Source organism: Phascolarctos cinereus, unplaced genomic scaffold, assembly GCF_003287225.1.
Source record: "Phascolarctos cinereus isolate Bilbo 61053 unplaced genomic scaffold, phaCin_HiC Scaffold_23;HRSCAF=511, whole genome shotgun sequence".
NCBI lineage: Eukaryota > Metazoa > Chordata > Mammalia > Diprotodontia > Phascolarctidae > Phascolarctos > Phascolarctos cinereus.
The window spans coordinates 90,203-114,718 of record NW_027555558.1 but is presented as its reverse complement, the minus strand read 5'-3'; the positions used below and the strand labels follow the sequence as shown (position 1 = coordinate 114,718).

Genomic DNA, 24,516 nt, shown 5'->3' with positions numbered 1-24,516 from the left:
CACATTGTCATTCTTAGTGAGACTTACCTCCTTTCTCCCACTCACCTTTATAGCACCTTCTAAGCAAAAAGCGTTGTGCTGGGTGCTTCAGGTGCCCTGCCCTCAAAGAGCTCCCATTCTAGTTGGAAGGGGTAAGACAAAACAGAGGTAACTAATACAACTTAGAATACGCTGTGTACATAGATGAGAATCAAGTGCTATGAGATCACTTCTAGCTGGTTGGCTATGAGGGTGAAGGGAACAGTTTCTTGGCGAACATGGCTTGAAGGATCAGTAAGATTCTAGCAGATGCAGATGGCCTACTGAAAAGACAGCTGGATTGGTAGTTTTTTTTCTGCCTTTTAACCACAGATCCCAAGTAATTTGAACGGGTCAGGTGGCTTTGCAAGGGATCATGGGATGGAGACATCATCTAGTTCGACACCCTCATTTACAGATGAAAAAAAAGTGTCACAGGGAGGTGAAGGGACTTGGCCAAAGTCCACAGGTAGGAGACGTGGATGGTTTAATTCCCTGTGCCAGGGAGAGAGATTGAAAGCATGGAATCAGGATCCATCCCAGGGGAGGGGGCCACCCAAGCTGATGCACGGGCAAATCCACTGGGCGCACAAAGCCCTGTCTGGCCAGAGATGCTGCCCTCATGTAATTGCTTGGAGAATTTAGGGGCTGGACCTGAATGCCCAGCTCTGGTGTCCAGGAAGCCTTCTCTGAGCCACTGCTTCAGCCTGAAGCCAGTCATGCCCACCATCCCTGTACTTTAGACTTCTTTCACGCACACCACGGATGGGATAAAGACTGGGGAGAGCGGAACAGTCGCTCACTTATCTAGGGGTCCCAGAAGGCTGTTCTTCTTGAATATGGGTGGAGCAGACCTGAAAGATACATGTGTAAGTATCTGCTTGTCCAAAAACAATTTAGTAGCTGACAAGATGCTCAGTGCCCCTAGAGCCATACCAGTCTGGGCAGGGAAACACCACCTCCTTCCTTCCTGGGATGGAGAGGCCGGCTGTAACCTGAATTGCATTTTTTCCACATGTGTCAGAGTCCTCCACCAGTCGCTGTTCCTAAGGATTAGCAGAAACATGCCTCAGTTTCCCCATGTTGGTCAGCAAAAACCCAAACCAGTCCTGTTTCTTTCCTGTAACCTCTATAGGGCAGCTGAGGCCATCCAATATATGTGAATGACACTCACCTAGCCACGATAACAAAGGCTTCCTCTCGAAGCAAGCAGGCCATCAAAGTAAACACTAGGCCAGGAAGGAACCTGAAGAAAGAGTCCACTAGACCACCCCACAGCCCCAGGCAGCACAAAAGGAAGAATTGTCCATCTTATAAGAGCCTTTCAATTGTTGTTCTTCCCTGCAGGCTCCTCTCTCCAGTGGAGCCGGGTAACTATTCCTATGGATCAGATCCTGTTATTCCCCTGCTCAAAGACCTTCAGTGGCTCCCTGTTGCCTAAATGATTAAGTACAATCTGCTGATCCTAGTATTCAAGACCCTTCACAATGAGGCTCCAGCCTATTCCCCTTCATGTCCACTATGCTCCAGCCAAACAAGACTACTCTCTGATTCTTGACCTTGTTTTGCCCTCTCCCCCTTCTGTGCCTTTGCTCATGGCATCTTCCATCTTGGGATAGAGCCCCCCACTGAAGTCTCTCCCTTCCTTTGAGAATTCACTCAGACGCTATCCTCCCTCTACAAGGTCTTCTCTGATGGCCTGTGTGAACGCCTTCCTCCTCAGGTTTCTTGAAGAACTTTGCCTGACTCTCCTTTGCATGATGGTAACTTCCGTGCTTGGCCCTTCACCAATGGAGTGTTGGCTTTTTAGAAAAGAGCCTAAGTGGTGTCTAGCACTATGTGTCCGGCGCCCAGCATAAGTACAGGGTTTGCTTCATTGAACCCAACCAGATTGATAATTCTCTTCCCTATTCCTGTCCACCAGTGGTGCCATCATCTTCCCAGTGACTCAGGCTCGGCCAAGCGTCACACTTGCTGTCTCTCTCTCTCTCTCTCTCTCTCTCTCTCTCTCTTTTTTTGGGGGGGAGGTAATAAGGATTAAGTAACGTGCCCAGGGTCACACAGTAATAAGTGCCAAGTGTCTGAGGCCAGATTTGAACTCAGGTCCTCCTGACTTCAAAGCTGTGCTTCCCTCTCTCCTGTCACCCCCATATCCCTAGATCCAAGCTGTTGCCAAGGTCTGTTGAGTCTATCTTCTCACCATCTCTCCTATCCACTCCCCTTCTCTTCTGTGACACTGCTACCACCCTAGCTCCGGCCCTCCTCATCTGGACTATCGAAATAACCTGATGCTTGGTCTCCCTGCCTCAGCTTTTCCCACTCCACTCCATCCTCCACTCAGACATCAAAATTATCTTTTTGTTTGTTTAGGCAATGGGGTTAAGTTGCTTACCCAGGGTCACATAGCTAGTAAGTGTTATGTGTCTGAGGCCGGATTTGTACTCAGGTCCTGCTGAATCCAGGGCTGGTGCTCTATCCACTGTGCCATGTAGCTGCCCCTAAAATTATCTTCTTAAGGCAACGTCTCACCACCTCATCCCCTTACCCTCAATGAACTCCAGTGGCTCCCTATCACTTCTAGGATCAAATATAAACTACTGTTTGGCGTTTTAAAGGCTTACCTATCCAGTGTTCTTATACCTTCTTGCCCCTACCTCCCCATCTGCCCCCACATATCCTATGATCCGGTGACACTGGCCTCGTGGCTCTTCCTTGCACAGGACAGTCCATCTTCTGACATTTTTTGAACATTTTCTCTGGCTGTCCCCCTATGCCTGGAACTCTCTCCCACCTCCCTTCCCTGGCTTCCTTCAAGTCTCAGCTAAATCCCACCTTCTGCAAGAAGCTTTCCTGACCCTTTCAGGCATTCAGCCTTCCTCTGAGAACACCTCCAATTTATCTTGTCTATATCTTCTTTGTCCAGCGTTGTTGGCATGTGTTCACCCCTTGAGGGTAGGGATTGCTTTTGCCTTTCTACAAAGAAAGAAAAAAATCTCTAGAGCTTAGCATTGTGCCTGCCACACAATCAGTGCCTAATAAATGCTTGTTGACTTGATAGGAAGCTAGCTAATTCAAAAGGTGCTATGACTTTCCTCCACAGTCCATTTCAATGTCTATGAGTCCTGTCAGGTCATTCTTCTGATTAAAACAACAGTTCTCCTTTCGTGGTGAGGTCTAGATTTGGCCTCAGATGTTCCCATGTCAGGATCTGAGCTGTGTTAAGTGTGTGAGAATGGCGATTAGGACTGCACGAAGAGATATGAGATTCTCTGCAGAGATATGATCACTGAACACATGGGAGCTGCGATCACCAAGTAAGAATGCATAGAGAGAGAGAGAGAGAAGAGAAGGGGACCAGAAGTGAGCCTGGAGAACCCCATTCTCAGCAGGCGTGACCTAAAGAGTCAGCAAAGAGTGAGAAGAAAGGGGCAGTTGGATGGATGGGAGGAGCACCAGGAGACAGTGTCATGAAAACCTAGAGAGAAGAGAGTACCCATAGGAGAAGGTCATCTTCACCAAGGGTCAAAGGCTGCAGAGAGGGCACAAAGGCTGGGTGATTTGGCACACACTGTAAACTTTGGAGAGAGTAGTTTTCAGTTAAATGAGATTGGAAGCCACATTGCCCAGGGTTTAGAAGAAAGAGAGAGGAGAGAAAGTAGAAGCACCTACGTAAGCCCATCCCAAGCCCATTGCTATGGGACTGTCCTCTCACTGGGGAGATGAACGCCCTGCCTTGTGTAAGGGTGAGGCGAGCTAGGGAGAGCTGAGACAACTCTAGCCTTTGCTAAATTCCCCTTTTGGTACTCATCATTCAGGAGCTCCTGGCTCCTAGCCTGGAGAAAGAAAACGAAAGAGGCCAATCCCACTTCAACCCTTGCTGAAGGAAAAGACTTTAGGAAGACATGAGAGGGATGGGCAGTCTCCATCATGGCTCTCATCCCATCTTGCTACTCTAGAGAAGTGGGGAACTTCCCCTTGGCTGTGCTCCAAGAGCCTCTCTCTTGGTGACGCTGAGTTATCTCACTCCCAATGGGCGTGCTCCTTCACTGTATAGCCTGGTGTAGATTCTCCTGTGCGTGTATCTCCTCATATTTCTGTTTTGCTATGATTTGTACAAAGTGGTTTCTTTGCCATTTGCCGTGGTGTTCATTGCGGAACTGGTATTAGGAGGGAAAGAGGTAAGGCCCGGATGCAGACCTTCCCTCTCCAAATGACAAAGTGATCAAAAGTCAGCTGGAACCTGATCACATCCCCAAGACTAACAATAATATCAAGGGAAGCAGATAGATAGACTTCTAGTCAGTACCCCCTGTCTCTGAGGAGAGTAGAACGGTGGCCTCTGGCCCCAACTTCCCGCTTCCCCTCCTCTAAAGAATGAAAGTCTCCTTAAGAGAAAGATGGCAGGAAAAGAGGCTATGAATGCCTAGACTCCCTTTCACTTCACATCCACGGAGGTCTCCCTAACCATATGGGGCTCCCTCCAACCCCCTATCCCTGCACCTGTTAGAGACAGCATCCTCGAGGAGTTTAGCTGTAAAGGGGAAGAGAGGGACTGAAGGGCACATGGTGTGGGTGTTCAAAGGAAACGAGGGGTTTTTCAAGGGACGGAAAGATACAGTCAGTGTAGTATAAATTCACCAAGCATTTATTCCATTTTTCCTGTGTACTGAGCACAGCACTAGGCATTGGAATACACAGAAAAAGCCAAGAAGCCCTTGCCCTCCAGGGAAACCACAAACAGATAAGTATAAACAATATATCTCAAGGAGGGAGAGACTGTTAACCAATGGGGGGGGGAGGATCAGGAAAGACTTCTTGTAGGTGGGTCAAATAAACTGAACCTTTAACAATAATAACGATAATAATTAGCATTTACACAGAGCCTGTTATGTGCCAGGAATTGTCGTAAGCTCTTTTTACAAATATTATGTCATTGGTTCCTCACAACAACCCTGCGAGGTGGGTGCTTTTATTCTCTCCATTTTACAGTCAAGGAACTTGAGCCGAACAGAGGTTAAGTGACTTGCCTAGGGTCACACAGCTAAAGATGTGCCTGTGGCCAGATTCGAACTCAGGTCTTCTCGACTCCAGGCTCAGCACTCTATCCTTGAAGGAAGCTAAGGACTCGAAGAGGCAGAGGTGAACAAGGTTTACATTTCAGGTAAGTCAGTCTGTACTAAGGCGTGGTGAAGGTAGATGAGAGGCTGGGTTCAAGGAACGGCTACCAGACCAGGCTGGCTAGAGTATACAATGAATACAGGACAGTAATAGAAAATATGCCTTGAAAGTTTGGTTGGAGCTAACTTGAGAAGGCTTTTAAAAGAATGAACAGAAAAAGCATTTATTAATCACTTACTCCGTGCCAGGGAATGTGCTCAGTGCTAGGAATACAAACACAAGGGTGAGATGGCCCTTGCCTACAAGGAGCTAATATTGTAATGGGGAAGACAAAACATGGAGGGAAGTGGTACCTAAGGAAAGGAACTTTGGTCGAAGTCAACAAGGATGGCGAAGTCATCCATTGGGCAGCCAATTAAAGAAGATTTCCTTTCCTGGAGCAATATTGGTTTGAAGCAAACCTGATGCAAAATTGGTATCGGTTTGATGAATTTAAGAAGGGAGCAATCGTTTTTCTTAGACCGAGATGCCGTCTGCATCGTCTCGTTTTGTTCATTGTTCTTATTGCACAGAGACATATTGATTTGACTACTCTACTTGAGGAGGCTGCCAGTGGGAGACTGGGACTCTGGGTGGTGATAGGATTGGGGGCAGATTGCAAGTTGGCTATCTGGGTGACTGGATGGGACGCAAATGAAGAATGAGACAATCTGGGGCCAGCTAGATATTATGGGCTAGGGTGAGAAGGCAATGCCAGGCTGACAAGTTACTTTATCCCAGAGGCAACAGAGAACCACTAAAGATTTCTGAGCATGGAATTTGTGCTTTAAGAATGTTATTTTGCCAGGTGTATGGAAGAAGGATGGGAGAAGGGAGAGACTAGAGACAGGGATACCATTACGATGCTCCAGGAAGGAGGTCATGAGGAATCCAGGCGAGCAGGCAGAAAGGATGGTGTGCAGGTAGAACAGGAATTAATGGTGGTACCTTTATGAAAATGGGCAATTGCGGGGGGAGGAGCAGGTTTTAAGGGGAAGACAATGAGCTTTGTTTTCAGCATCTTGATTTTGAGGTGCCAATGGGACATCCAGATAGAGATGTCTTCCTGGCAGCTGGTAACGAGGGGACAGATCAGGGTTAATAATCACTGATATTACGTGAAAGGCTTATAAAATGCTTTGGATTTCAGAGTTATCTATGTAGAGATGATACATGATCCTAAGGAAGCTGATGAAATCACATGGGTAGATAGTATATATAGAGAGAAAAGAACACCAAGGGTTAGCGGGTGGAAGATAGAGCCAGCAAAAGAGACCAACTAAACTGATTCACAAAAGGAATTCATTGAAATGGAATTAAAATGTCAGCTCTTTGTCATTGGGTCACGTTGTATTCTTAGTCATTTACCGTTCAAATACTTGAAAACAGCTATCATGTCTTCTCTTTCCGCAATCTCTTCAAGCGATCTTCACATGGTGGGCTCCCAGAGACCTTCCCTAACCTGGTTGTCCTCCAGCTAATAAAAGTCCTGTGTGATTCTGGGAAAGTCACTTAACCCCAATTGATTCATGAAAAACAAAAACGTAACACATTTTCTTCATTCTTTATGTTTCCACTGCTACCTTATTTTTATTCGGTGCCCCGCAATTGCACCTTAGGCTTCTACCATCCCCCTGAATCGCTCCAGCGCCCCGCAGGGGGCAGTATCACCCGCTTTGGGAGCTAGATCTATGATTTTATGCATGACCATGAGCAAGCCCCTTCCCCTCCATGGGTCTCAATTTCCTCCCCTGTAAAAGGAGGAGGTTTTCCTAGATGACCTTGTGAAGCCCCTTCCAGCTTAACTCCAACTTGCCCCTACTGGGGGCAGAGCAGCACCTCAGGCCCTCTCTTCTCCTCCCCCTCTGCTCCTCTCCCTCCCTGTGGGTGCCCTTATGGCCCTCCACTTCCCCTCTCTCTGCACTTTCCAATTCCATCTCCTGCATCCCCTTATCCCTAGGGGGCAGAGCAGCACCTCTGGCCCTCTCTGCTCCTCCCCCTCTGCTCCTCTCCCTCCCTGTGGGTGACCCTCTGGCCCTCCCCTCCCCCTCTCTCTGCCCCTTCCTGTGCCTTGGCCTGCATCCCTTTATCCCTAGTGGGTAGAGCAGGCTCTTTCCTTTCTGTCCTTGGGAGACCTCGAGGCAGGGTGTCTCCTGAGAGAGGTGGACCTCAGTTCTAATCCTTCCCCATCCTCTACGTGGGAGGGCTAAGGGTCTGGGGTCTGGAAGGGGGAATGGTACACTGGAGCCACTATGGTTGTGTTTCACACTGGGAATGAGTTCAATGTGCTGCCTGAGGCCTCAGTGAGACAATGTAAACAATGTGAGATCTCTCAGATGGACTGAGTGTAACAGTTTTGTAGACTGTTACAAACTCAAGGTTGGTTACCCTAGCCTGAATAGGCCGAAGTTTCAAGTTCCTGGAAAACACATGATCTGTACTGTTACATTAGTATTAAGTCATGGCTAATGCTAAATAAGGATAAAATAGCTAGGACTGCTAGTATGATAATGAGACTCCTTGTTTCTGGGGTAGATTTTCACGTTTTGGATCGTAAGGATGAAATATCTGTTCCAATGGGAATTTACAGTCAGTGGTGGGTGGGTGTCTCTGCGTTAGGACTATATAACCTTTGTCCTCGCCTTTGTGCCTCTCCTGGCACTCGGACTGCCGGACAGAGCAGTTGCCTGCTTCTCGCGAGAACGTAATAAATCTTTCACTTTCTACCTAGAAAATCTCTGGTGTTATTTTTGGCTAAGTGTAGCACACAGTATTTGGTGCGTTGGCCGGGAAAATGTGACCAGGTGGAAGGACAGAGTCCTGGGCCTCTTGGGAAGGCAAGCCCTGCCTTGATTTTAGGCAGCCCATGCTGCTTGGGATTTCTTCCCCTTCCACCAGGTGAAGTGACCCGAAGCAGAGAGACTAGGTGTATAGTGAAAGTAAAGGAGAGGACTCTGCGGCAAATCCCGACTGGTCGGTGTGGACAGAGCAGTCAGGTAACTTGTGTGCACGTGACCCAAGGTAAGCACCTAGGGGACCCTTGAGTCAAGCGTTTACCGACCCTGGAAGGGTGCCCTGGATAGAAAGGCTCTTAGGTGACTGAGAGGTGGAGGCGACTCACCTGTGGTTGGGCGTGTGGAACCAGGGGGTTCCATCAATATTGAAATGGGCAAGGCTCAGTCCAAGCATCCCTCCACAGAGATTGAAATTAAAAGAATACCGGTAAATAGTCCCTTGGGAAATAAATTAAGTAATTGGAATGAGTTGCCAAACTATAAAGGGAAAGATTTTTAAAAAATGATTAGATACTGTTGTTTTGTTTCGGGTAATAAGGATATTGGGAGTGGCACGATTTGGCCCTATCATGGCTAGGTGGAAAACTGGGTGTGCCACAAATTAAATTTATTTGTGAATGAAAAGGATCCTGTGGACCCGGAGGAAGTGATATAGGCTGGTTTATGGCTTCCAGGGAGCAGGATGTTTTTGAGTGAAAATAACTCTAAGAAAGAGGATAATAAGGAGGGGGAGGTAGTGTCTCAGAAGGGGTGGGATCCATTGTCGTCTTCTTCCACCCCCTCCATGCAATACCCCCTCAGGGGCCGGCAGTTCCAGCACCCCCAAAAAAAATACTAATGTAATATTTAGGCTATATGATTGGTAGAGGATTTCTGACAAGTTTCTCGCTTTTGGATTCTCCCTGTCATTTTGTTCTATGTTTGTCTGTGTCTGTGTCAATGATGGTCTGTGATTAATGTCTCTGAGTTGTTGATCCTTTACTGCCAGGCAGCCAAGGGCTGCAACTGGATTCTGAAATGCTGCTTTCTCCCCTTCCCCCACTCCCTGATACCAGCCACATTCCCGGGAGCGGGTGGGTGGGGGAGAGAATGGGGCAAACTATATATATACATATATATATAATTATTATATATATATATATTCTTATTATTATTATTTAGATTATATGATTGGCAAAAAAACAAGTTGAAGAGGATCCTCAAAGTGTCAGGTCAGAATCACAAAGAAATAAGGTATGTGCAGTTTTAAAGGGACTTTAATCAAAGTCCATCAGAGGATTAATTAGGTAGAAGGAAGGCAAGAAGATTTAAGCATGTAGGAGAGAGGGGTATGTGTAGGAAGCTTAAGGAAGGTATAATTTATTTGCGCAGTGGGAATAAAGGTTTTGAAAGTAAAAAGGTTTGGAAATTCTTGAAGAGTTGTTGGAAAATATTCTCTTCCTACGGTGGATGGAAGAGAGAGAGATAAGGAGGAAAGGAGGGTGCTCAGATCAAAGGGAGGCAGGCTAAAATAAGTCTTTAACCATGCCCTGCCTTATATAAAAGACAAAAGGTTTTGTGTACCAGAACAGGAACAAAAGGTAATTTATGGGCAGCCAGAGGCTGTGCTGAATGAAATATAATGTTCACAATTTATTACATTGTTTGGTATTAAGATACATTGGGAAAATGTAACAATCTGCAAATGGTTAAACTTTGGCATTGTTATGTCAAGTGGCTTTTCATAATTTGAATGTTATTAAAGTAAATTGAAGGAAACTAAAAAAAATGCAGTGGAAAAAATAGTAAAAATTGTGTGACACATGTGAATTGTTTAGAATGCGTACTAAAGTTGTAAAAGCCGTTTGGCAAGAGAGAGAGGGAGGGAGAGCCCTATTCAATATCTCCCTTCAGAAATTGAAAAAGAAATCTGTTTAGTAGTCAATTAATTATTAAGCTCCAGAGGTGTCTACCTGGAGGGAAAGCAAAAAGAAATAGTTAGAATACTGGCCCAGTACATTTGAAGCTGACCTAGGATGTTACCATCGGTGATTCCAAACTGTTTGTAAAACTTTTGCAAGAAAATGTGGACATGAATGGGGAACTGAAATATTCAAGAAATATATAAAGGGTCAAGGGTATTGAATTTAGAAAGGTATATTTGGATAATTTTAAGAGTACATAATGTTATTTGGCATTAAGAAATTTATTAACTATGTGGCCCCAAGAAAGTTTTATTCACATTAGTTTGTATTTCTAAAATTTTCCTTTATTGCATAATTTCGTAAGCAACTGTATCATCTGTGTTGGCAGAAAAGTAATTTTTTTTATAATCAAAGTGTTGTTAGGTTCCTTCTTAAGGCTAACAACCGGATTTTGGGATGGGTAGTATGAGCCAAGCTCTTCAGGCAGGGATTAGTGGTCCTGGAGAAGTCAAGGCCTTGAAGAACCTTGATTGGGAGTGGCCCCAGGAGACTGCTGGACCTGGTAAAGGGGTCTAGAAAGAAAGAAAGAAAGATTTTTTATTGGGTCTGTTTTAACTTTTTAACATACTGCTTACAGATGTCTGAATTTTCTTATGTGATGTAATCCAGTAAGCAACTGTATTAGTTCTGTTGCTGGAAGGGCCATTTCTTTTATAATCTGCAATGTTAAAATAATTGTGAAATCAGACAAAAGAGAAAAAGGAATGAATTTGGCTGTTGGGGCATTCCATATGATCTTGTTTTGTAACATTTCCTTTTAAATATTGTAATTTTAAAAAGTATAAAATTTCCAAATTGTGTTTTTATTTTAAAGGGAATTTTTAGTTGCAATTGTTTGGCTATCATTTATGAAATTTGTGAGATTGTTAACTAAGTTATTTCGGGTTACTGTTTTCATGTTAAAGCCTAAAAGGGTTAATTACTGTATATGGAAAGAAGGAGACAGTGTACAACCTTATCGGTTTGGTTCTGCCCATTCAAGGGCACCAGTATCAGCCCTCTCTGAGGGCCGTGGCAATTCTCATTATTTTGTAAACTTGCCAAGGTCCCTGGAAGCCATGAGAAAAGAACTTGTTAGGATTATGCAGTTCCTAGACAATGAACTTAGCTTTCTGAGAATTTGCAAGTGTATAGAAATTATTTCTAATGATTGGCTTTTACACCAGGACAAGTTTAAATTTGGGAAGGAAAGATGTTAAGCGAAATCGCTTATGTATGTGAGTCCTGGTAAATCTTGATTTCTTATTGCAAATCTATGAGAGCAAAATTAACTGTATCTGGCTTTAAGCTGTGATTAGTGAGACTTGCTGTTTGAGGAAAAGGCTCTTGGGACTATAACTAATTTTGTTTTGAGTTTGAATTTGGATATAGTTGTCTGCGTTAAAATCAGTATCTGAGAGAGATGCCAGTCAATGTGATTCTGTACTGGTAACAGGTGGAGGTAAATGTGACTCATTTGGGAAAAAGCCGAGGGGACAATCTTAGCCTCAAACTGAGATGGGATCCTCCTGGCTCAGTTTCCCCATTGTGTTCCTTTGGAAAAGAATGTTTCCCACCTGACTATTCCTCAGTCTGGCTATAAGGAGAAAAAGATACTGCGTGACTGGAGAATTGAGACTCTATCAGAATTTAAACAAAGTTAAGGATATTTTATCTTGTTATATTCGATACGTCACATGTCCCTGCTCTTTTTCCTTCTGCAGTAAGTTTCTATGATTAGAGCAAGCGGTCAGTATAAGATATGAGCTCTTGTGTTATCTTACTGGGAAATCTAATGATATTTTTATCTAGAACTAGAACCTGTGCAGAAATGTGTGCAAACTGCTTAAGACTCACCTTAAGATGTTCCGTTTGTTTAAAACAATCCTAAGAGCAGTAGTATTTTTCGTGTAATCAGTCTCTTACTGTTACCAATGTGAGATTCTATTATAACACCATTTGACCAAGGAACTTTGTGACATATAGGGATTCTGTGATAACTAGGAATTTAGTTTCTTGATAATACTCTACAATTTGTGTATTTAGGGACTTTTGCACCAATTTAGTAAGATTTTATGAACAAGAGTGGAAATGCATGCAAGTTATTTAGGGCTCACTTTGGAGATGTTCCTTAGGCAACGTGAGATTATAGTTCCACCTTAAACTGATTTTTGAAACCTGCTGGTTCTAATAACTGACAGTTTCTGAGTCTGAGTCCAGGTATAAGTATCAAGGAAGGTTGTCTGAGCCAATGGTCCATGATGCCAGTAGCCCTGTGAGGGCAAGTATGAACTGCAGTATGATTCATGGGAAGGTTGAGAGGGCAACTGTTCTGCATGTGCTGAGGTGGGACCCTTTGACTTGATTCCTTAACTGAAACCTGGCCGCTTTAAGTCTGGCTCAATGCAGTTTGCAGTTTGACATCACACTCTGCCTGGAGTTGACAGGAAGTTGGGGGAAATATTGTTCCCTCATTCTAATCTCTTAGTGGCAAGTTTCTATAATCAGAAGATTTTGTAAGTACAGTAACAAAGTTGCTAAAATAATTGATTATGGAACATCTTAGATTGCTATAGAACGGGGATTAGTGTTCCTGTATGAGTTAGGGTCCTTTAATGGCATGGAGACAATTAGGTTTATTTTGTAAATGCCATCAAAGAAACATGGCATGACTTGAAGTTTACGATTTTGTATATATACAGTGTTAAAATTGATTATTCAATATATTTATGCATCTACTAGAGCCTGTTATCAACCCCTTAGTGAAATCTCATCCTCCTGGTGAGGAAATTAATAATGGATTAATGTAAAGTATAAGACACTGGGTTCTGAGGTGAATTTCTTAAACATGACAATTGACCCTGGTTCCAATTTTGAGTTTCTGAAATGATCGGGTCTAAAGATTAGAAATGGTAATTTAAAATTGTGCTAAAGTCACTTCTGCAGGAGAATGGACAGAAAGCTGGTTCCTACAAGAAGACAAGATGCTGAGATGCTGTGCTGGAGATGGCTGGAACAAACACTAAGAACCAGAGAACTTCATTGACGATATCCCCTGCCTGACAGCTGTATAGGACAAGACTTTTTGAATTTTATAGGGACTAATCGCTCAAACTCCCCCTCTATGGTTTCCTGTTCATAAACTACAAGTAGGTGATTGGGTATATGTTCGTCTCGGGAAGATAAAAAATTAACCCCAAATTGGGATGGGCCCTTTCAGGTACTTTTAACTTCTGATACTGCAGTTGGCACCCAGAAGCGGGGTTGGACCCATCACACCAGAGTAAAAGAACAGTGGCGCCTCCTTCATCTGAATGGACTGCTGAGAAACGAGAGGACCTCAAACTGTATCTATGAAGGAGACTGCTTTCTACGGGCCCTTATCATGATCCTTAAACTTCTTTCATTGCTTATAGTGACTGTTACTGCTGCACCTATCCCTGTACTGTTTCACAAGACAATCAATTCATGCAACTTATGCAAAAAGTAGGGGAAATAGTTAACCTTAAGAACTGTCAGATTTGTGGGGGGCCTCAACAGCTTGAGCAAAGGCCACGGGTACCCGTGCCCTTCAGTCCGGCCTGGATCTTAAGTAACAGATCAGAGGGTAATAATCAAACAGGTTTTGGGATGAGACTGAAGAACATTCCTGGCCCCTAGTTGAATCAATTAAAGGAAGTATTGTATTAATCAAAAGGGTAGGGGAAAGCAATTGGGGATGAGTACATGTGAGTATACTTATTCCTGCCAGATTGGTTACTTTGAAGTTGACTGTTCCCTATGTCAAGGTAGATGGAATGCCACTCATATTAAATACACTAATGGGCATGGATATCATGTAAGAGTGCAAGGTGCCTTACTGGTACTAATTATCGCACAACCTGCAGATATGTACTGGCAGGAGGGAATCCTCTTTTAAGCTGTAATCTTTCCCAGGTAACTGGTGACTTAGACCGACTAAATCTATTTAAAGATGAAAATAGTATGAATGGGAAACTGAGGCTTCCTTATTATGATTGGGCATGGAGAAATCAAACATGGTGTGGATATTTTAGGAAATTTTGGAGCGAAGAGGATCGTACCAATTCAGATCCAGGGGTGGAAAATTGTAATTGGAAAAAAAATGCATTGGAAATGCATCTATAAAGATGGGGATCATATACGGTTCGAGGGGGACCATTGGGAGACAGGGATATTCCATACTATCCATCAAGAGGAAACGTGAGTCGAATTTTCAGTAAAAAGCAACCAGCTTTAAAAGGCCATTATTGATATGTGGTTTAACTGCTTATACACACCTTCCAACAGATTGGACTGGAAATTGTTTTATTGGATAGGGAGACCTACATTCTTTTTCCTACCAGGACAAGAAGGGAAGCGGTTAGGGATACAACTATATGATGACCTTGAAAGAGATCGGAGGTCAATGGATTCATCAATAGCATCGACAGGAAATGCTAACGGTTGGGGGATGGTTGGCTCCTGGAAGGAATAATAAAAGAATATGGACCAGTAACCTGGGCACAAGATGGAAGTTGGGGATACAGGACCCTGATTTATTTATTAAATAGATTAATTAGGTTACAGGCTGTTGTAGAAATTATGACTAATCAATCTACCAAAACTACTGATTTACTTGCAACTTATGCGAGCAGAGCCGGGAGGCTATTCTGCAACATAGACTAGTATTGGAGTATTTGTTAGCTGAAGAAGGAGGTGTATGTGGGAAACGGAATTTGTCAACATGTTGTATAAAACTAGATGACGTAGGACAGGCAGTCAAAAATATTAACAAAAATTAGAAAATTGGCCCATGTCCCGGTTCAAACGTGGTCAACTCCTTTAACACCACTTGGTGGTCCTGGTTTGGGGATAGTTGGTGGAAACAACTCCTGTGGTTTGTGTTAATAGCTTTTAGTGGGGTTATTTTACTTCCTATATGCATACCTTGTATAATTCAATTAGTTACTAAGTTAGTAAAAGATAGCATTGCTAAAATGATTACTACTGCCTCTGATAATACTAGAATGTTGTTTTTGCAGGGACGGGTTTGGGTACCTATTGCAGCATCAGAACAGGATGATCCTGATAGGAATGAAGGAGAGTTACATAAAGTGTGTGAGACGGTGTTACAAAATTTTGAAGAGATCTCAGTAAGACAAAAGTGGAGGAACTGAGTGAGACAATGCAAACAGTGTGAGATCTCTCAGATGGACTGAGTGTAACAGTTTTGTAGACTGTTACAAACTCAAGGTTGGTTACCCAGCCTGAATAGGCCCAAGTTTCAGTTTCCTAGAAAACACATGATCTGTACTGTTATGTTAGTATTAGGTCATGGCTAATGCTAAATGAGGATAAAATAGCTAGGACTGCTAGTATTATAATGAGATTCCTTGTTTCTGAGGTAGATTTTCGCATTTTAGATTGTAAGGCTGAAATTCCTGTCCAATGGGAATTTACGGCCAGTGGTGGGTGGGTGTCTTTGAGTTAGGACTACATAACCTTTCTTGTGACCTTTGTGCCTCCCCTCGGTTCGAGCTCTGGACTGCCGGACGAAGCACACGCCCGCTTCTCGCGAGACCAAAATGAACCTTTCACTTTATACCTAGAAACTCTCTGAGTATTATTTTTGGATAACTGTGGCACACAGTCTGGAAGGGGGAATGGTACAAGGAAGCCACTATGGTTGTGTTTCACCCTGGGAATGAGTTCGAGGTGCTGCCTCAGAACCCTCAGGCTTGGTGAGGTCTTGATCACCTGGACACACAAGCCATTGGGCAACCAGCATTGAGGAGAGAAGGTTTCTACAGGGCGTTCAATAGGGGTCAGGTGATACGATATGATATAACCTGATAATTAATTTAATTGTCGCAATAAATTATGTCTACTTGATGAAGGGGCTAACGGTTCTGAGCTTAGGTGATTCATGGAGACACAGTTAGGTGAGTTATATAACTGGAAAGAGGCACAGGTGGGGCTCAGTATCCCCACACTAGAAGGTGAGGGACAGGGACTTGCTTCCATCAGTATTTGTATCTCCGGGTGCCTAGCACAGTGCCAGGCACATTCTGGATGCTTAATGCAGCAGGCGCACCCAGTGTGTTTCCCAGGATAAGGGGAACTGGGAAGCACGCTGAGAAGACTCCCTAAAACCCTTCTGGGTCCTTCCCTGGATTCAAAGGACCTGGGTTCAAATTTGGTTTCTGATATTTACATTAGGGTGAGCAAGGGTCAGCCTTTCCCCTCCCTGGGCCACGGTCCCCCCCCCCCAGTTTTTGTTTGTCCTTCATTCTGGAAGAGGACCATGACATTAGGGAGGTGATGCCATGACTTTCAAGTGAATTGGATTTAAGGGAGGGAGGGCTGTGCAAGGTCACCAGCCTAGCTTTCTCCTCTGGAGCCATCTGGGTCCTGTGGCAAGATATATAATCAGGACAACTGGAGATGACCCCCACAGTGTCTGGTACACAGTAGGCACTACATAAATGTCTGTGATTATTCCTCTCATACAGTGAGCTCCTTCAGAAGACTCCTCCCCCACCTATCACAAAGTGTCCTTCCTTCACCCTTGTTGGCCCATTTTCCTCCTCCCACACCCTGCATTCTGGGGAGGGGTCCACCAGCTCCACTACTGCTGTAAAGGGAGTCTTTCTCCATTAGAGTGTAAGCCCTTTAAGGGTAGGGCTGTTTTTGCTTGTATTTGAATCCCCTGCCCAGAGCCTGGCCCACAGGAGCTTCGAGGTTTGTTGACTGACTGCCTGATTACAAAGCACTTGGCTGGCACCAGTTGGAGTTTGGTAAACATTGTTGATCAAGTCATCGATTGGCTTCTCCCTTCTCTGTTTCCCCCATGCCCCTCACCCTTTGGTTGTCGGGTCTTTTCTGGCAGGCACTACTGGGCAAACACCAAAGAGGGTTACAGAGCTTAAGGCTGGACAGGAATTCTGTTTCTTCTGACCTGCCCCTCCCCCAGGCCAGCAAAGGAGACTTCCTGTTGTGTTAACCGCCCCCCAGCCCCCAAGAGCCTGGGAGTCCAGCAAGCTTCTGGTTGGTTGTGACTGGGAAGTGCCAGACATCTCTGGACCTCAGTTTCCACTTGGATAAAATGGGTCTACACATCACAGGGCACCTCTGGGGTCGCTGGGGCTCAGTTTCACCTTCTGTAACAAGGGACCACAGTAGATAAGCCGCCACAACCTCGGGCTCAGTTTCTCCAGTTGTAAAGAGGGTTAATGGGAGGCCATCAAAATCAAAGCTGGAGAATGCCAATATTCATCCTGCTACCTTGGGCATGCTGAGCAAGCATTGGTGCTACTCTGTAGAAGAAAGCAGCTTTCCTAGATGACCTTGTGAGGCCCCTTCCAGCTCTAACTCTGTCTTGGCCCTGCTGGGGGCACAGCAGCACCTCTGGGCCTCTCTGCTCCTCCCCTGTGCTCCTCTCCTCCCTGTGGTGCCCTCTTGCCTCCCTCCCCTCTCTGTGCACTTTACCTTTCCCTCTCCTGCATCCACTTATCCCTAGGGGGCAGAGCAGCCTCCTTCCTTTCTGTCCTTGGGAGACCTAGAGGCAGGGTGTCTCTGAGGGTCTCCTGAGAGAGGTAGGCCTCATTTCTGCTCCTTCTCCATCCTCTAGGTGGGAGATCAAGGGCATGGGGTCTGGGGGCAGGACCCAGAAGGAGCTTCTGGAGGCACTGAAGCCACTATGTTTGTGTTTCATCTGGGGTTTGAGTGCGAGGTGCTGCCTTGGGCCTCTTAGGCCTGACAAGGCCTTTACCAAGTGGCTCTATGTGCCTTTGGCCAATCAGAAATGGAGAGGGGTGGTTTCTGCAGGGCATTCAATAGGGGACGATTTAATATAATATGGTAGTATATTATGTGATTATTATTTTATTTCATTGTTATATAAATGATATTTCGTGGAGGGTTGAAGGTTCTGCATTTAGGTGAATCATGGAAAAACAGATGGAAATATTATTTACTGATGAATAAGGAAGTAGGTAAAGAGACCCCTGATTACCCTAGGCTTGGCTTGAGAGAGGTGGCCCAGCATTGAGGTAGGTGACCCATGTGTCTTGCTGGCCAGGAGGGGAGGCCCTACCTGCCGCCTAAGGGCTCACTCCTCCCCTCACCCACGTATTCCCATTGACTTTCTGCCAAGAGTCCCATAAAATGGCTGTTAACCTGCTGGGCCCTTAGACTGTACAAAGGGTCTTTGGGTTTTTTTGGGCAACTGGGGTTAAGTGACTTACCCAGGGTCACACAGCTAGTAAGTGTCAAGTGTTTGATGTGAGGGATTTGAACTCAGGTGCTTCCTGACTTCAAGGCCGGTGCTCTACCCACTGCACCACCTAGCTGCCCTGTACAAAGAGTCCTGCAGAGGGTCCATCCGTCCAGGACTAGGGCAGGAAGAGACAGGCTGATCGTCCTCCCCCAGACCTAAACCCCCTCCTCTCAATCTGCCAGTCAAAAGCAGACAGAACATTGAACGGAGAATGAGGAAATCTGCGTTCTGGCCCCAGTCCTGCAATGAATGAACATTATGAGATCAAGGATAGCATTTAACCTCTCACAGCCTCAGTTTCCCCTTCTAGAAAATGAAGTGGCAGGACTCTGTGATCTCTAACTTACTGAAGTGGAACCTTAGAGCCCAAAGGATTTATGCCTCAGCACTTGGATTAATGGAAATCTGGGAGCTGGACTCAGTCATGCCTTCTGAGGACATAGGTTTTCTCTTCCTTCAGGGGAGGGCAGGTGGTATCCCCCAGCATCATGTAAGCTCCCTGAAGACCAGGGCGGTTTTGTTCTTCTCTTTGACTCCCCAGGACCTACCTCGCTCACTGCCTGGCACAGAGTAGGAACCGTCTACCTGCAGATTTTGCAGTCAGCAAGGAGAGTGTGCACTCCTGGCCGTGGCCCCCTCTGTGGTCTCTCAGGCTGGGAACCACCCTAGGGCAGGGGAGGTCCCTCTTGTGGCTCTCTTGGCTTGGCAGAAATGTCACTCATTTACACCCATGTCGGTTTTTGTTCCAGGTTTGTCCAAGACAAAGAGTTATCTGGCAGAAGACTCCAAAGGCAAGTTACCCCTACCAGTGAAAGCCCAGATGCGGTGGGTGGCAAGACCCCTGGGGGCCAGGGCCCTTGGTGTCTGTAGCCAGTCAGCACACTGTCCTGCCCAGGCCTTCCTTCTCTCCCTCACTCCCCTAAAGAGCTCTCTGTTTTGTAGGGAGGCCCTGGGGACAGTCCCAGTCTGAGCCCAGCTCCTGTCCTTGCCCCAGAGGCAGGAGCTTCTATCTCTGAGCCTCTCTGCCCAGCCCTGCCCCTTCTCACTGCCTCTGAAGGGGCTCAGTCAGCAGCTGAGGATTCTCAGTGAAGGGCCCAGATGACAGGGGTGGGGCCTTTTTCCAGAGAGGGACGGTCTCTGTGACCACCTGGCCCTGGCAGGCCTTCTTGTCCATTTTTGGACCTCATACCTGAGGGCCAGCTGGCGAGGCCCAAGACGCCCTCTCAGAATCATGTTGGTTTTCACTCAAAGAGGAAGGAAATGCTAACTTGCACTTAGGAGTTAGATCCCAAAGTGTCAAGTTAGGGAGCCTTGCTTCCAGCCTCCCCTGTGGAAAGGTTTCAGGTCTTTCTGTTCCTGTGGACTGAACCATCACAGAACCCAGGGGAAGGAGGAGGGGAAGGGAAGAAGCCTTTCTTCCCACCTACAATGGGCCAGGCACTATGCTGAAATAATTTACAAGTCGCTCGTTTGAGCTTCACCACAGCCCTAGAAGGCAGGTTCTGTTCTTAGCCCCATTTTACTGTTGAGCAAATTCAGGCAGAGAGGTGATACGGCTTACCCTCCGTCCCACATCTAGCAAGTGCCTGAGGCCCACTCTGATCTCAGAGCTGTATTAAATGCTGGTGTTTTGGACGGAAGAGATGATGTATTCAACCAAGCAGTGAGAAAATGGCCCTGCCTGTCCCTCTGCACATTTTCTTTCCCCAGTTGGACATTTAAATGAAATTTGCTCTTTTTTTGTCAGGTGATAACCCCCTCTCCTTCACTCCCCTAATGGAAACACCCGCTTGCACAAACCTACTGGATTGAACACACCATCTACACCTGCTGTCTGATCACGTGCACTTAAGTCAATTTCGATGAAGAACTAGACTATGTCACCCATTTGTTATCACGCCCATCCATCACCCCATTTTTGAGTGCAAGCCCTCCCTTATAATGAATCAATCTAGCCTCAAAGCCCCAATCCACATGTTGGCAAGTCAGGCCTTGGGCAAGCTACCACCTTTCAGGAGGCCCCAGGCCAGGGGCCTCAACCTCCAATGGAAAAGGTTCCCTGAGGGCCAAATTGACTTAGAAAGGCAGAAATGAGGATTATCTACTTTGAAGTCTGTTGTTTATTTTGCTCAGCATTTCCCAATTCCATTTGAATCTGCTTTGGGCTTCCCCCCACCTCAGGGGAGTGTTCCACCTGTGCTCCAAGCAAATCTCTAAGACTCTAAATGCAGAGAAAGTGCTGGCCTCCAGAGGGAGGAGTAAGGGAGAGTTTTCTCCCCTGGACAAGGAGATCACAGCTCCAGTCCTTAACCCAGCTTTCCTGGAGAGCTTCCTTTGCTTTATCTGAAAACTGCCTCTTCATCTCCTTTTGCCTCTCTTCCAGGAGATCAGGTCTTTCCTGCCCTCCCTCACCTCATGGCAATGGAGGCTGAGTAGCTACTTCCACTAAAGGCTCCACCCCAGCCCCATGGCTCTGCTTTCACTAGGAGGACAGATGCGGGGTGGGGAGAGGTCTCCCAGGGTAGACTTTCTCCCCGCCTCTTCCTGCCTTGCTCCACAGAAATTATGGTTATCCCCACCCAACTCTGATGGCTAAGGTTTCCTTACAGTGAAGGGGGTGGAAGAAATGTTGTTTGAAAAGGTCAAGGATGGAGGGGAGTTGGTAGGCTACAGAGCAGGGCTTCCAGAAGAGCAGCAGCAATGGGCCACATGATGGCCTAGAAGGGTTGCAGTAACTCAGAAATAGAGGAAGAGAGGAGGAGGAAGCAGCATTAGGCTGGCCTTTCCACCCAGTGCTGGGAGAATGGCTGGCCGAAACCAGGGAACCAGGGCAACGGGGAATAGCCAGACCCACACAAAGAGGAGAGGACAGGCTACCCCATTCAGGCCTTAGTGTCAGCTGCTTTGATGGTCCTGGTACAGAGCTGAAGCCAGGTCGGGGAATGAGAATTGGGGAGCAGCGAAAGAACAAACAAAGGAGACAAAGGAGATGTGGCCTGACTCTTCCTTTCAGGTGACCTCCTCAGTCTGGTTTCTCCCATCCTCCCTCTCCTCCTTTGGAGAGGTGATCAAGGAACTCCCCGTTTGCAGAGGCCCAGCCCAGGCTCCATGTCTGGATAGTGCCCTCAATCTCTGCGCTTCCTCGCTCCCTGAATCCAATGTCCCTCTGCACCAGTATGCATACACTCGCCTTTAGTGACCCTATGTTGCTGTCCTTCCCAAGGTCCCGCAGCCACTTCCAAGATCGCTCGAGGCAGCAAGAGAAGCTGCCTTCCAGTGACCGAAAATGATTACCTGTTCTCAAGTGCATAAGAAAAAGGGGCATGTGGCTGTGAGGAAATCAGCACGCCTTATAATGAAGCAGAAGAAGCAGGCCAAGAAGCAGGTGGTTAAAGAGGAGCATCAGATCACAGCTGAGGCCGAGAAGAAAGCAAAAGTCCAGAAGAAGAAGTCGACCGCGGGGAGGTAAAAGTCAAGCGTCCTTCGGTGGGCCCCCGTGGCAATACTGGCCGCCGTGGCCAAGCTAGTCCCCGTGGTCGAGCTGGTTTTGGCAAGCTGGCCCGGGCCTTGCTGGCCAATGCCTTGCCCTCTGACCAAGCTGATGCCCACTCAGCTCAAACACCTGTGAAGCTCCCACGAGGCAAGAAAGGTATGCAGAAGTACGACCAGAGAGGCAGGCTGAATCTGAATGGAGAAGACCTCTGTGACTGCCTGGAACAAGATTGCTGGGCTGCTTCTACCCATGCCCAAAGTGTCAGTCCACCAAGTGTGGGCCCACCTGCCGCCGCAACCGGAAGTGGATTTACGAGGCCATTGCCAACGAGGGCGGAGATGTGGTTAGCACCTTCCCATTTCCCCATGCTAAGTAAGGGCCTGAGCTCCACGTGGCTGTGTGTCTCTGTGTCTGTGTGTCTCTGTGTGCCTCTGTTCCTGGCTGAGCATCCCTGCCTGGAGAGGCAGCTGGCCTGGCAATCCTGACTTCTATTCCTCCGCAGCAGTATTGCCATGAGCACCCCGGGAGCTTGCCCTCCCTCTTCTCCCAAATGCCTGCACTCTGATCCTAGGGTAGGTAAAAATGCAGGTGAAAACCAAGAGGGCTTCCACCTATAGGGGACCAAGCGGCCATCTTGGCTGAGATTTCCTGCCGACGTCTCTCCTAAAGCTAAGTCTTTTGGAACTTGGGAATTTCCTTCCACTGAAGGTGGAATGTGGTTCCCGCCCTGCCCCCTTCCAGCTGCCGCCATCCCTAGAGCCAGGCCAGAATACTCCAGGTTCCTAAAACTCCTTCCTGTTTCAGTTAGTGCTAGATATACAAACAGAAAAAGAACAAAGAAAAAAGGGATCTTTCTCCCACTTGTCATATGCTTGTTCTCACGTCTAGATGGTCATGTAGGTGTCTGTCCTATGTTGTGTCTGTGATGTTTTCTACATGGTTCCCTGGTTCTAGAGTTGGACTTTCTGACAACTACCACTTGCCTAATGACTTTTTTGCTCTCATCTTGTTGCAGGTATTAAAGGAGTCTGGATTCTCCTGGGACTCTTCTCAAGTCTCCCTTCTGCAGGTTATGATTGTTTTGAGATTCCACAACAGCAGAATATGTATTGTTAAAGTGAAAGCAGATAAAAAAGAATAAAAAAAGTTTGTGAAGTTAATTTATCGTTGCCTTCATTTCAGAACAACAGGGAGTGAGGAGGCTGCACCCTGTCTGTGCAAGGCACTGTGCTATCACTGGGGACCCACGGGCAAAGCTCAAGCAGTCCCTGCCTCAAGGAGTTTTCTTTCAGCCGTAGGCACCTGGCAGATGGAGAAGGGCTCCAACAGTGGTCCTCTGGAGAGCCTCTCCGTGGCCCACATGCCCAGCTACACCTCTCTGGTTATTCCCCTGAAACAATGTTAGAGAGTGCTAGGATCTCAATTCCTCCCCAAGGCTGACACAGACACAGACAGACAGACAGACAACACACACACACACACACACACACAGAGAAAGGGGGTGAGGGAGAAGAAGGGGAACAGCAAAGATCCATGGGGATGCACAAGAGGGAGAGAGAGGTAAGGGGCTTAGTGAGCTGGCCAGAGTCCATGAAGCGGCAAAACAGGGTGGGCAAGGGCCTCAAGCCTTCTTGGGCAGATGGGGACAGTGACCCTGGAGAAAGGTCAAGCAGTGGGACCTGCTCACCTCTTCCAGGTGAGGATGGGCAGCTCTCATTGGAGGGCTGGCTTGTGGGAGAAGAATGATCCTTGTTTCTTTGACCCAGGGAGTCAAGCAGTGGGATGGCTGGAAATTGCAGGGGGAATTTGGCCTCCATGGAAGTGGAAGGGGTGGTCCCTGGAACTGGCTAGTTCCTGCACAATGGAAGTTTTCACGCGGTGGGATGCATGATGCATGCTTCTATCCAATTTACCTTTAAGGCAGAGAACTACTTACTTACACCTTTCCTCAATGACTAAACGCTTAAACCTCTCCACACGTGCAATCCAACTTTATTAGTCAAATACAGGCAATTATACGAACAACAGCCAAGTCTCAGAAGGAACCATTAGCCTGCTTCCTAGAAGTTGCAGTAAGTATCTTTTCCACTGGTGGTCATGGCAAGGTACCCTACCAAGCTGGAGAAAGGCTTCAGGGACCAGCCCAGCTATGAGCTGTGTGGTTACTGTGGAAGGAACAGTCAAGGTGCCTGCTGAGAGGACAACGCAGCAGCTCCCAGTGGGTAATGGGAGGGTGGGAGAGGAGGAATGGAAAGGGGACCAGGGGAGCTTGTGTGTGTCTGTGCGTGTGCCCACGCACATGTGTGTGCACCTGTGTGGGCCACAACTACTCTCAAAGGCTAGAAAGGGGGACTTAGAAGACATGTTTTTTCAGGAACATCGTTTTTCCCCAAGCCAGTCCAGACTGATGTGTTATTGCTAGGTTTTCTAAAATGCTTATTCTTTCCTTCTCTGTCTGTCTTTGACTCTGTCTCTTTCGGTCTCAATATCTGTCTCTCTGTCTCTGTCTCTCTTTGACTCTGCCTCTGTCTTAATGTCTCTCTGTCTGTCTGTCTGTCTATCGCTCTTCACTACTTACTCTCAAATTCCATCTGTTAAGCATGGAGAGAGTGTGTGATCGTGAACCTGTCACAGACCTGATTATATATACATGTAGTTATACATACATACGCGCACATGTCTTAGCCCCCACCACACTCGACCCGCAGGTTGTCAGGAGGCCACTTCAGGGCAGAGACTGTGCCTCATTTCACTTCCTCACCTTACCCAACAGCAGGCCAGTGACCTGCACATCCCAGCCTGGTAGCTGACCACATGACCGTTGAATTGACC

The 24,516-nt window shown here is 46.6% G+C and overlaps 1 long non-coding RNA gene across 1 annotated transcript; it reads left to right on the top strand.

Annotated features, from left to right (window-relative positions):
• The first annotated feature begins 7,679 nt into the window (after positions 1–7,679).
• Positions 7,680–21,718, top strand: LOC144455355 (uncharacterized). Its single transcript, XR_013484070.1, has 3 exons — positions 7,680–8,196; positions 18,941–18,982; positions 21,415–21,718. It is a non-coding gene; the product is annotated as an uncharacterized LOC144455355 (long non-coding RNA).
• Positions 21,719–24,516: the final 2,798 nt, after the last annotated feature.